Source organism: Leopardus geoffroyi, chromosome X, assembly GCF_018350155.1.
Source record: "Leopardus geoffroyi isolate Oge1 chromosome X, O.geoffroyi_Oge1_pat1.0, whole genome shotgun sequence".
Taxonomy (NCBI): domain Eukaryota; kingdom Metazoa; phylum Chordata; class Mammalia; order Carnivora; family Felidae; genus Leopardus; species Leopardus geoffroyi.
The window spans coordinates 49,326,736-49,340,347 of NC_059343.1; positions in this window are offsets into that span (position 1 = coordinate 49,326,736).

Consider the following 13,612-nt stretch of genomic DNA (forward strand, 5'->3'; position numbering starts at 1 on the left):
TCTCAAGCTTTTCCAAAAAATAGAAAGGGAAGTAAAACGTCCAGACTCATTCTATGAAGCCAGCATTACTTTGACTCCTAAACCAGACAGAGACCCAGCAAAAAAGAGACTACAGGCCAATATCCTTGATGAATATGGATGCAAAAATTCTCAATAAGATACTAGCAAATTGAATTCAACAGCATATAAAAAGAATTATTCACTATGATCAAGTGGGATTCATTCCTGTTATGCAGGGCTGGTTCAACATTTGCAAATCAATCCATGTGATTCATCACATTAATAAAAGAAAAGAACCATATGATCCTGTCAATCAATGCAGAAAAGCATTTGACAAAATTCAGCATCTTTTCTTAATAAAAACCTCAAGAAATTCGGGATAGAAGGAACATACTTAAACATAAAAGCCATTTATGAAAAGCCCACAGCTAATATCATCCTCAATGGGGAAAAACATAGAGCTTTCTCCCTGAGATCAGGGACACGACAGGAATGTCCACTCTCACCACTGTTGTTTAACATAGTGTTGGAAGTTCTAGCATCAGCAATCAGACAACAAAAGGACATCAAAGGCATCAAAATTGGCAAAGATGAAGTCAAGCTTTCACTTTTTGCAGATGACATGATATTATACATGGAAAACCTGATAGACTCCACCAAAAGTCTGCTAGAACTGATATATTAATTCAGCATAGTCGCAGGAAACAAAATCAATGTACAGAAATAAGTTGAATTCTTATACACTAACAATGAACCAACAGGAAGACAAATAAAGAAACTTATCCCATTCACAATTGTACCAAGAAGCATAAAATACCTAGGAATAAACTTAACCAAAGATGTAAAAGATCTCTATGCTAAAAACTATCACAAGCTTATGAAGCAAATTGAAGGAGATATAAAAAAATGGAAAAACATTCCATGTTCATGGATTGGAAGAATAAATTTTGTTAAAATGTCAATACTACCCAAAGCTATCTATACATTCAATGCAATCCCAATCAAAATTGCACCAGCATTCTTCTGGAAGCTAGAACAAACAATCCTCAAATTTGTATGGAACCACAAAAGACCCCAAATAGCCAAAATAATAATGAAGAAGAAGACCAAGGTGGGAGGCATCACAAACCCAGATCGTAGCCTTTACTACAAAGCTGTAATCATCAAGACAGCATGGTATTGGCAGAAAAACAGACACATAGACCAATGGAATAGAATGGCGACTCCAGAATTGGACCCACAAAAGTATGGCCAACCAATCTTTGACAAAGCAGGAAAGAATATCCAATGGAGAAAAGACAGTCTCTTTAACAAATGGTGCTAGGAGAACTGGACAGCAGCATGCAGAAGGATGAAACTAGACCACTTTCTTACACCATTCACAGAAATAAACTCAAAATGGATATAGGACCTGATTGTGAGACAGGAAACCTACAGTCTTTATTTTAAAATCAAGTTTGCTATGGGCGAGGGGAGGAAAGAAAATAAAAGCGGTTAGAGAGGGAGAGAGTGAAAGCATAAGAGACTCTTAAAAACTGAGAACAAACTGAGGGTTGATGGGGGTGGGAGGGAGGGGAAGGTGGGTGGGTATTTAGGAGGGCATCTTTTGGGATGAGCACTGGGTGTTGTATGGAAACCAATTTGATAATAAATTTCATATTAAAAAATAATAAAATAAAATAATAAAATAAAATAAAATAAAAAAGTTTGATAGAACTATGGTTCCTCCAGCTTTCTTTTGATGACCACTAGTGTGATAGATGGTTCTCCATCCCCTTACATTCAATCTGCAGGTGTCCTTAGGTCTAAAATAAGTCTCTTGTTAGCTACATATAGATAGGTCTTGTTTTCTTCTCCATTCTGATACCCTATGTCTTTGAAACGTTTAGTCCACTGACCTTTAGAGTGAGTACTGAAAGGTTTGCATTTAGTGCTATTGTGTTGCCTGTAGTTTTGGTGTTTCTGGTGATATTCTCTTGTCCTTTCTAGTCTTTGTTGCTTTTGGTCTTTTTTGTTTTGTTTTGCCTTCTTTCCACTAAAAGAATCCCCCTTAAAATTTCTTGCAGGCCTGGTTTCATGTCACAAACTCCTTTAGCTTTTGTTTATCTGTGAAACTCTTTATCTCTCCTTTTTTGAGTGACACCCTTGTTGGATAAATAATTCTTGCCTGCATGTTTTTCTGATTCAGTATGTTGAATTTATCCTGCCACTCCTTTCTGTCCTGCCAAGTTTCTGTGGATAGGTCTGCTGCAAACCTGATCTTTCTTCCCTTATAGGTTAAGGACATTTTTTCCCTTGCTGCTTTCATAATTTTTCTGTCTGTGGTTTTGTGAATTTGACTATGAAATTCCTTGCTCATGGTTGGTTTTTGGTGAATCTAATGGGAGTTCTCTATGCTTCTTCGATTTTAATGTCTGTGTCCTTCCCCAGATTAGGAAATTTTTCTGCTATAATCTGTTCACCATAACTTCCTGCCTCTTTTTCTCTCTCATTATCTTCTGGGACTCCTACGATTCAGATGTTATTCCTATTTAGTGAGTCACTGAGTTCCCTAAGTCTTGCATTATGCTCTTTTGCCTTTCTTTCCCTTTATTTCTGCCTCATTTTTCTCCATAATTTTATCTTGTATTTGCTGATTCGCTGGTCTGCCTCTTCCATCCATACCATAGTGGCATACATTCAAGATTTCATCTCAGTTATTGCATTTTTAGTTTCGTCCTGACTAGATGTTATTTCTTTTATCTCCACAGAAAGAGAATCTATGCCTTTTTCAACCCCAGCTAGTACCCTTCTTATCATGGTTCTAAATTCTAGTTCAAACATCTTGCTTATCTTTCCGTTCATTTAGCACATGTTACTTTTTAATGTTCTTTCTTTTGGAGTGAATTATTTTTGGTCATTTTGGAGGAAGAAAAATTAATAAAATTAGAATATAAAAAATTAAAACAAAATGAAAAATAAAATAAAGGAAGCTAGATCCTCGGTGTGTTTGGTCTGCTTGTTGAAAGATGCTTGCGAGAAAAGAGAAAAAAGGGAAAGAAAAAATTCTAGGAATGCTAGGAATTTACCCAGGGGACACAGGAGTGCTGATTCATAGGGGCATTTGTACCCCAATGTTTATAGCAGCACTCTCAACAATAGCCAAATTATGGAAAGAGCCTAAATGTCCATCAACTGATGAACGGATAAAGAAATTGTGATTTATATACACAATGGAATACTACATGGCAATGAGAAAGAATGAAATATGGCCTTTTGTAGCAACCTGGATGGAACTGGAGAGTGTTCTGCTAAGTGAAATAAGTCATACAGAGAAAGACATATGCCATATGTTTTCACTGTTATGTGGATCCTGAGAAACTTAACAGAAGACCATGGGGGAGGGGAAGGAAAAAAAGTTAGAGAGGGAGGGAGCCAAACCACAAGAGACTCTTAAAAAACTGAAAACAAAGTGAGGGTTGATGGGAGGTGGGAGGGAGGGGAAAGTGGGTGATGGGCATTGAGGAGGACACCTGTTGGGATGAACACTGGGTGTTGTAGGAAACCAATTTGACAATAAATTTCATAATAAAAAATAAACAAAATAAAAGTAAGAAAAATTTTAAAAATTAAAAAATTATGTAATCAATAGAATAAAATAAAATAAAGAAAATGAAATAGAATGAAGAATTTTTAAATAAAAATAAAATAAATATAAAATAAAAATAAAGTTTTCTGTATCCAAAGAGGACAAAAAAAAAAAAAGAGAATACAATTTCAAGCAAAAATGGAAGGAAAAAAAAGGAGTAAATAAGTGAGCCAGCATACAGAATGAAACTCTAATGAAGTTATTTCCAGTTTCCCCTAGAACTGAAACTATGAAGCCCTCTATATTCCGTACACAATGTAGGTCGAGTGACTTGGGCTGGTCCTGGGGGGCGGGTGGGGGGATGTGCTTGGAGGGCACATTTGGGCAGGGCTCGGTGTAACAGCTCCATTCTCCACTAGGTGGTGCTGCTTATCTTACTGGGGTGGATCAGTGTGGCACATATGCACTTGCATGCATGTGCATGGGAGAGGTGGAAATGGCTTTACCCAACTCCCTAGTCTCTGGCACAGGAACTTTATGCTCTCATCCACCCATGATCAAGCATCCTTCCTTTTTCTCAGGCCTCTGTCCTTTCCCTACCATTACCCTGTCCATGTCCAAGCTGTCTGCCTGCCAGATGGCAGTTCCCTCCAGAGTTTCATCTCTGATGGGGTTGTGTTTCAAATGCCCATATTTCAGAGACCCCTGAGGCTTCGACTTGCACTGATTCTCTGGGGGAGAGTCTCACTGAGCAATGGCCAGGTGCTGGCTTGCCCTAGAAATGTTCGTGAGACCGGGCAGCAGCAGAGGTTCAGAGATTAGGGCAAATCGAAACACACAGCTGACACCAGGTTTAACTGTACTCTGGTGTCTTTGTCCCAATACCAACAAATGTGGCTGCTCTGGGAACTTTGCCTGTGGGAAGGCCATATTGCCTCTACCAAATGCACTCCAAGCAGGGGAACCACTTCTCCCCATGTTGTACATGGACCCCTCAGGCCCCGCTGCCTGCTCCTAGGGATTCACCCTACTTCCTCACCAGAGCACCACCAGGCACTGAGCTCTGTAACTTCAGACTCTGCACTCCTCTGTTTATAGAATCCTGTTGGTATTGAAACCCCTTGTTTTCTTCCTGTCCATGGTTTTGGGGAACAGATTTCTTGTTCAGTCCCCAGTGAGTGTTTTTACTCTTTCTCTCTTGCTACTTTCAGGGGAGTGCTTTTCTTGCATGATCCCGATGTGCTGTACTCTCCCCCTTTTTATTTCTCTGCTTCTCTCTGCAAAAACACCTCCCTACCCTCTGTGGCTTTTCTCCCCCTGAGTTCACCTGTCTGCACTGCATACCTGTTGAGTTATTTGGCTCAAGTTATTCAGATTGTTGTGTTAGTCCTCAGATCAAGTTCCTAGGTGTTCAAAATGGTTTGGTGCTGATCTAGCTTCAGGGACGAGACAAGCTAAGGGTCTCCATGCTGCTCCTCCATATTAACTCCTCCCTCTCTACACAATTTCATATCATGTTCAAAAGAAGATAATTTTGCTCACTTTTAGATTTCAATGACTTATTCTTATTACTTTTTTTCCTTTTCTCCCCATTACTTTGGCTAAAATTTCCAATACTATTTTGAATATGAATGGTGAGAACTGGTACTCTTGTTTTGTTCCTTATTACAGGAAAAACTTTCACCATTTCATCACTGAGTATGATGCTACCTCCATGATTGTCATATATGGATTTTATTATGTTCAGGAACATTCCTTCTATATGCAATTTTTGAGAGTTTGTATAATGAAGGATGTTGAAGTTTTTTGAATGCTTTTTCTGTATCTTTTGAGAATGTCATATGATTTTTATCATTCATTCCATTAATGTATAGTATCACATTCATTGATTAACTTTATGTAGAGACATCTTTTAATCTCAGGGATAACTCTCACCTGATTATGTTGTATAAAGCTATAAATGTGCTGTTGAATTTTGTTTTCTAGTAATTTGTTGGGAATTTTTCACCTATGTTCATCAGAGAGCTTGCCAGTAGTTTTCTATTCTTGTTGTGTCCTTATCTGGATTTGGTATCAGGTTAATGCTGGCCTTGTAAAAGGACTTCTGAATTTTCCCATAGTAAGCGAGTCAACCAGCAAAGTGCATGCCTACCTTCTCAAAATAACTCTCCTCAGTCTTGGACTGCACCATAATTTCACAGCCTCCTACTTAGATTGTAAAACTTACAAAGTTTCTTTTGTCTCTAGATGGATGTTAGATAATTATCATTGAGTAGAGGATACAAGAGATCTATTTGGCCATCTTGCTGGCATCATTCATTTGAGGGAGGATTATTGAAGTTTCCAATTATAATTGTGAATTTATATACCTCTCTGTGTTAAATTGTGAACCACTGTATTCATTTGCTAAAATGCTAAACACCAATAACTCAGAATGTGAACTTATTTAGAAATATGATCACTGAGGTATAAAAATGTAACTAAAATAAGATCATACTGATTGTGTCTTTCCTTGTGCAGAAGGTTTTTATTTTGATGTAGTTCTAATAGTTTATTTTTGCTTTTGTTTCCCTTGCCTCAGAAGACATATCTAGTAAGAAATTGCTACAGCCAATGTAAAAGAGGTTAAAGCCTGTGTTCTTCTCTTGGAGTTTTAAGGTTTCAGGTCTCACATTGGGACTTTCATCCATTTTAAATTTACGTTAGTGTATGGCATTAAGAAAGTGGTCCAGGGGCGCCTGGGTGGCGCAGTCGGTTAAGCGTCCGACTTCAGCCAGGTCACGATCTCGCGGTCCAGGAGTTCGAGCCCCGCGTCGGGCTCTGGGCTGATGGCTCGGAGCCTGGAGCCTGTTTCCGATTCTGTGTCTCCCTCTCTCTCTGCCCCTCCCCCGTTCATGCTCTGTCTCTCTCTGTCCCAAAAATAAATAAACATTGAAAAAAAAATTAAAAAAAAAAAAAAAAGAAAAAGAAAGTGGTCCAGTTTCATCCTTTGGCATGTTGCTGTCGAGTTTTTCCAACACCATTTGTTGAAGAGACTTTTTTACATTGGATATTTATTCCTGCTTTGTCAATGATTAATTAATCATATAGTTGTGGGTTTATTTATGGATTTTCTATTCTGTTCTATTGATATGTGTCTATTTTTATGCCCGTACCATACTGTCTTGGTCACTACAGCTTTGTAATATAACTTGGAAGTCAGAATTGTGATACCTCAGCCTTTGCTTTTCTGTTTCAAGGTTGCTTTGGCTATTCAGAGATTTTGTGGTTCCATACAAATTTTAGGATACTATGTTCTAGCTCTGTGATAAATGTTGTTGGTATTTTGATAGGGCTTGTATTAAATGTGTACATCACTTTGGGTAGTATTGACATTTTTAAAATATTCTTTTTTCCTCCAATTTTTTATTTATATTCCAGCTAGTTAACATGCAGTGAAATATTAGCTGTAGGTATAGAATTTAATGATTCCTCACTGGCATACAACACCTGGTGGTCATCACAGTACCCTGCTTAATACCCACCACCTGTATAACCCATTCCCACCCCTCCCACATCCCTTCAAGTAACCATCAGTTTGTTCTCTATAGTTACGAGAACTGAGAACTACGTTTCTTGGTTTGCCTTTTTGCTTTACCTTATGTTCATTTCTTTTGTTTCTTAAATTCCACATATGAGTTAAATCATATGGCATTTGTCATTCTTTGACTGACTTATTTCATTTTGCATAATATTCTGTAGTTCTATCCGCATCATTATGAATGGCAAGATTTCATTCTTTATTGTAGCATAGTAATATCCCATTGTGTATATATACCACTTCTTTATCCTTTCATCAGCCGATGGACATTAGAGCTCTTTTCATAATTGGGCTATTGTTGATAATATTGGTATAAACATTGGGGTGTATGTATTCTTTGAATCAGTATTTTTGGTCTTTTGGGTAAATACCTGATAGTACAATTGCTGGATCGTAGGGTACTTCCACTTATAACTTTTTAAAAAAAAAAATTTTTTTTTACGTTTTTATTTATTTTTGAGACAGAGACAGGAGCATGAATGGGGGGAGAGGCAGAGAGAGAGAGGGAGACACAGAATCCGAAACAGGCTCCAGGCTCTGAGCTGTCAGCACAGAGCCCGACGCGGGGCTCGAACTCACAGACCGCGAGATCATGACCTGAGCCGAAGTCGGAGGCTTAACCGACCAAGCCACCCAGGCGCCCCCCACTTATAACTTTTTGAGGAACCTCCATACTGTTTTCCAGAGTGGCTGCACCAGTTTGCATTCCTACAAACAGTAACAGTATAAGAAGTTTTTACTTTCTAAGCATTCTCACCAACACTTGTTCCTTCCTGTGTTGGTAATTTTAGGCATTCTGACTGGTGTGACAGGCTGTCTCATTGTAATTTTGATTTGTATTTCTCTAATGATGAGTGATGTTGAGTATCTTTTCATGTGAGTGTTGGCCACCTGGATGTCTTCTTTGGATAAATGTCTATTCATATTTTGTCTATTCATATTTTTGGCCCATATTTTATTTGGAATATTTCTTTTTCAGTGTTCAGTTTTATAAATTTTTTTATATATTTTGGGTACTGATCTTTTATCAGATATTCATTTGCAAATATCCTCTCCCGTTTGGTAGGTTGTCTTTTAGTTTTCTTGACTGTTTCCTTTGCTGTGCAGAAGCTTTCTACTTCAATAAATTTCTAAGAGTTTATTTTTGCATATATTTCCCTTGCCTCAGGAGATACATCTAGTAAAAATTTACTATGGTTGATTTCAAAGAAGTTACTGTCTGTGTTCTCCTCTAGATTAGTATGGTTTCAGGTCTCACATTTAGATCTTTCATCCATTTTGAATTTATTTTTGTGTATGGTGTAAGAAAGTGGCCCAGTTTCATTTTTCTTCACGTTTCTGTCCAGTTTTCCCAACAGCATTTGTTGAAGAGATTGCCTTTTTTCCACTGGATATGTTTTCATGCTTTGTCAATGATTACTTGACTGTATAGTTGTGGGTTCATTTCTGGGTATTATTTGCTGTTCTATTGATCTATGTGTCTATTTTAGTGCCAATTCCATACTGTGTTGAATAAAAATTTTAGGATAGTTTGTTCTGCCTGTGAAAAATGATGGTGGTATTTTAATAGGGATTGCATTATATATATAGATTGATTTGGGTAATATAGACATTTTAACATCCTCAGATACATGAGAATGGAATGTTTTTCCATTTCTTTGTGTCATCTTTGATTTCTTTCATAGGTGTTTTATAGTTTTCAGAGTATATATCTTTTACCTCTTTGCTTAGGTTTTTTTCCTAGGTATTTTATGCTTTTTGGTGCAATTGTAAATGGTATCGATTCCTTGATATCTATTTCTGTTGCTTCATTATTGGTGTATAGAAATGCAACTGATTCCTGTACATTGAGTTTATATCCTATGACTTCTAGCACTTTTTCGGTGGACTCTTTTGGGTTTTCTATATAGAGTATCATGTTATCTGCAAATAGTGAAAGTTTTATTTCTTCATTGCCAATTTGGATGTCTTTTATTTCTTCTTGTTGTCTGACTGCTGTGGCTGGGACTGCCAGTATTATATTAAACAACAGTGGTGAGAGTGGACATCCCTGTCTTGTTCCTGACTGTATAGGAAAACCTCTCAGTTTCTTCCCACTGAGGATATTAGCTATGTGTTTTTCATAGGTGGCCTTTGTTACGTTGTAGTATGTTCCCTCTAAACCTAATTTTTTGAGGATTTTTATCATTAATGGGTGTTGTACTTTGTCAAATTCTTTTTCTGCATCTATTGAGAGGATCATATGTTTCTTATTCTTTCTTTTACAAATGTGGTCTATCACATTGATTTATTTGCAAATGTTAAACCACACTTGAAACTCAGGAATAAATCCTACTTGATTGTAGTAAATGATTCTTTAAATGTATGGTTGAATTCTGTTTGCTAGTATTTCATTGAGAATTTTTGCATCTATGCTCATCAGGGTTATTGGCCTGTATTATTCAATTTCAGTGGAGGTTTTATCTCATTTTATATCGGGGTAATGCTGCCCTCATAGAATGAATTTGGAAGTTTTCTTTCCTGTTCTATTTTATGAATAGTTTCCAGAGAATAAGTAGTAATTCTTCTTTAAATGTTTGGTAGAATCCACCTGTGAAGGCATCTGCTCCTGGGTTTTTGTTTTTTGGGAGATTTTTTATTACTGATTCAATTTTTCTGCTAGTTATTGGTGTGTTAAAGTTTTCTACATCTTCCTGTTGCAGGTTAGGTAGTTTATATGTTTCTAGGAATAAATCCATCTTCTAGATTGTTCCATCTCTTACCATATAGCTTTTTATAATATTCCCTTATAATTGTATTTCCATAATATTGGCTGTGATATTTCCTCATTCATTTGTGATTTTATTTATTTTGGGTCCTTTTTCTTTTCCTTTTGTAAGTCTGGCTAAAGTTTATGAATTTTATTAATTTTTTCAAAGAATCAGCTCTTGGTTTCATTAATCTGTTCTATTGTGTGTGTTTTTTTTTAGTTTCTATCATTTATTTCTGCCGTGATGTTTATTATTTTCTTCCTTCTGCTGACTTTAGACTTCATTTGTTGTTCTTTTCCTAGATCATTTAGGTATAAGTTTAATTTGCTTGTTTCAGATTTTACTTACTTCTTGAGGTAAGCCTGAGTTACTATACACTTCCCTCCTAGGACAGCTCTTGCTGTATCCCAAATATTTTGGACCATTGTGTTTTATTTTTAATTTGTTTTCTTGCATTTTTTATTTCATATTTGATTTCTTGTTTGATGCATTCATTGTTTAGTAGCATGTTATTTAACCTCCATGTATTTGTGGTCTTTCTAGATTTTTTCTTGTGATTGACACTAACTTCATAGCATTTTGGCCAGAAAAGATGCATGGAATGATATCAATCCTCTTGAATTTTTAAACCTTTTTGTGGCCTAATATATGATCTATTCTGGAGAATGTTCCATGTATACTTGAAAGTCATGTGTATTCTGGTGTTTCAGGATGAAATGTTCTGAATTTATCTGTTAAATCCGTTTAGTCCAGTGTGTCATTCAATGTCAGTATTTCCTTGTTGGTTGTCTGTTTGGATGATATGTCCTGGATGTAATTTGAGTATTAAAGTCCCCTACTATTATTTTATTACTATCAATTACTTCTTTCATATTTGTTATTAACTGTTTTATACATTTGTATTCTTCCGTATTAGTTGCATAAATATTTGTAAGTGTATATATTCTTGTTAGATTGTTCCCTTTATTTTTATTAGTATACTTTTTTTTGTCTCTTGTAACACCCTTTGATTTATAGTGTGTCCAGTAAAGTTATTGCTACTCTAGCTTTCTTTTGATATTCTTTTGTGTGGTAAATCTTTCTCCATCCCCTCATTTTCAATCTTCTGGTGTCTCAGTCTGAAAGGACTTTCTTGTAAGCAGAATATAGATGGGTATTGTTTTTTTTATCAACTCTTGTCACTATATGTCTTTTGGTTGGAATATTGAGTCCATATGTATTTAAGTAATTATTAGTATTGCCAGGGCTGTTTTACAAAGAAGATGCAATGTGTGTGTGAAGTTTTAACAAGGTGAGTGCATCTTCTGAGAGAGGTTGGGAGATGCAGTGTTGGCAAGGTTTGCAAGGGTCTTCTGGGGAATGGCATCCACAGCACCACAACTAGGCAGGCCTGTTTGGAAGGGGGGGCATGTATTGTTTAAACAAGTTAGGTAGTGAATTCAGGTGCTGTGCTAGTTCAGGTATGTAGCCGTGTGTTTATGATGAGTGGTGGTAAGGGAAATAGCACCTTCCAGTTCTTTAGTTTCTAGAGAAGTCTCTCAGGAAACGCTGAGATTAGTAACTAAATCTCCCTCCAGTAAGCCCAGGCACCTTTTAAACTGCTGCTTCCAAGCTGTATCCCCCCAGGCTGTTTGCTGCATTCTCTTTAAGGGCAGATGAACAACTTCCAATGGCCCTCTTGTAACTGTCAGCATGGAGTCTGCTGATTTTAAAGTTCCATGTTTTAAGTCCCTCTGGTTGTTTAAACTCATGAAATTTGTCCCCTCTGATTTTCAAATCAAGAATCTATGGAGATTCCTTTTCCCTTGAAGGCTTCCTAGTGTGATAGTCTTTTTCTTGCCCCTCTTCACTCCTGAGGCTCCCTCCTCCTGGTGGTTCACATTGAGTCCTTGCCTTTAATACCCTCTTTAATGTGGGCTCTTCTTTGTCTTCAGTTGTGGTGTTTGCTTAGTCTTTGGGTTCTTTTTGGGGTTTTTTGCTCTGCTGCAAGTATTATGTAGTTGTATCTGTTGATGAGGTGAGTTTGTTTTCCTCTTACTCCACCATCTTTCCCAGAAATCTGTCATCCATCCCTTTTAACTGCTGAGACATATTCCATTTTATAAATATCTTAAGTATATTTATTACTACACTTTTAATGTATGTATAGTACTTTTGATAGGGATTGCATTAAATCTGTAGATTTCATTGGGCAGTAAGGACATTTATCAATATTAATTTTTCCAATCCATGAGCATTCAATATCTTTCTATTTATTTGTATAATCTTCATTTGTTTAATTAAAGTTTTATTCATCTAAAAGTACAGGTTTTTCACCTATGGCAAAAATAGAGCTAGAGAGTATTATGCTAAGCAAAATAACTCAGTCATAGAAAGACAAATACCATATAATTTTACTCATATATAGAATTTAAGAAAAAAAAATCCCAGATGAGCATGGGCGGGGGGGGGGGGGGGAGGAAGACAGGCAAACCAAGAAACAGACTCTTAACTATAGAGAACAAACTGAAGGTTACTGGAAGGAATGTGGGCGGGGGATGGGTTAAACAGGTGATGGAGATTAAAGATGGCACTTGTGATGAACAGCGGAGGTTGTAGGTAAGTGATGAATAACTAAATTCTACACCTGAAACTAACACTACACTGTATGTTAACTAGCTGGAGTTGAAATAAAAACTTGGAAAAACAAAAGAAAATAAACAAATAAAAACAGTATGGCACTGGCAAAAAATAGACACACAGATCAATGGAAGAGAAGAGAAAACTCAGAAATGAATCCACAACTATTAGTCTTCAACAAAGCAGGAAAGAATATCCAATGGAAAAAAGACAGTCTCTTTAATAAATTGTGTTGGAAAATCTGGATAGCAACGTGGAAATGAATGAAAATGGACCAGTTTCTTACACCATACATGAAAACAAATTCAAATTGGATTAAAGACCTAAATGTGAGAAACAAAATCATCAAAATACTCGAAGAGAATACAGGCAGTAACCACTGTAACAATTTCTTTCTAGATACGTCTCCTGAGCCAAAGGAAACAAATGCAAAATGAACTGTTGGGACTTGATCAAAATAAAATGCTTCTGTACAGTGAAGGAAACAATCAACAAAACTAAAAGGCAATGTATGGAATGGGAGAAGATATTTGCAAATGATGTTACCTCATAATGGGTTACTATCCAAAATATAGAAAGAACTTACAAGATTCAACACCCAAAAGATGAATAATCCACCCTAAAAATGGGAAGAGGACATGAATAGACATTTTTCCGAAGAAAACATCCAACTGACCAATAAGCACACTAAAAGATGATCTATAACACTCATCATCAGGGAAATACAAATCAAAGTACACTGAGATGTTACCTCACAGCTGTCAGAAGGGCTAAAATTAGCAACCCAAGAAAGACAGGTGTTGGCAGGATGAGGAGAAAGGGGAACCCTCTTGCACTGTTGCTGGGAATAGAAACTGGTGCAACCACTGTGAAAAACCCTTTGGAGATTACTCAAAAAGTGAAAAAATAGAACTAGCATATGATCCAGCAATTGGACTACTAGGTATTTATCCAAGAAATACATAAATATGAATTCAAGGTGATAGAAGATTTATCTAATATGATGTTTATACCAGCTTTCTCTAATATGGTCAAATTATGGAAATACCCCATGTCTATAAACTGATGAATGGATATGTTACATAATTTGACTAT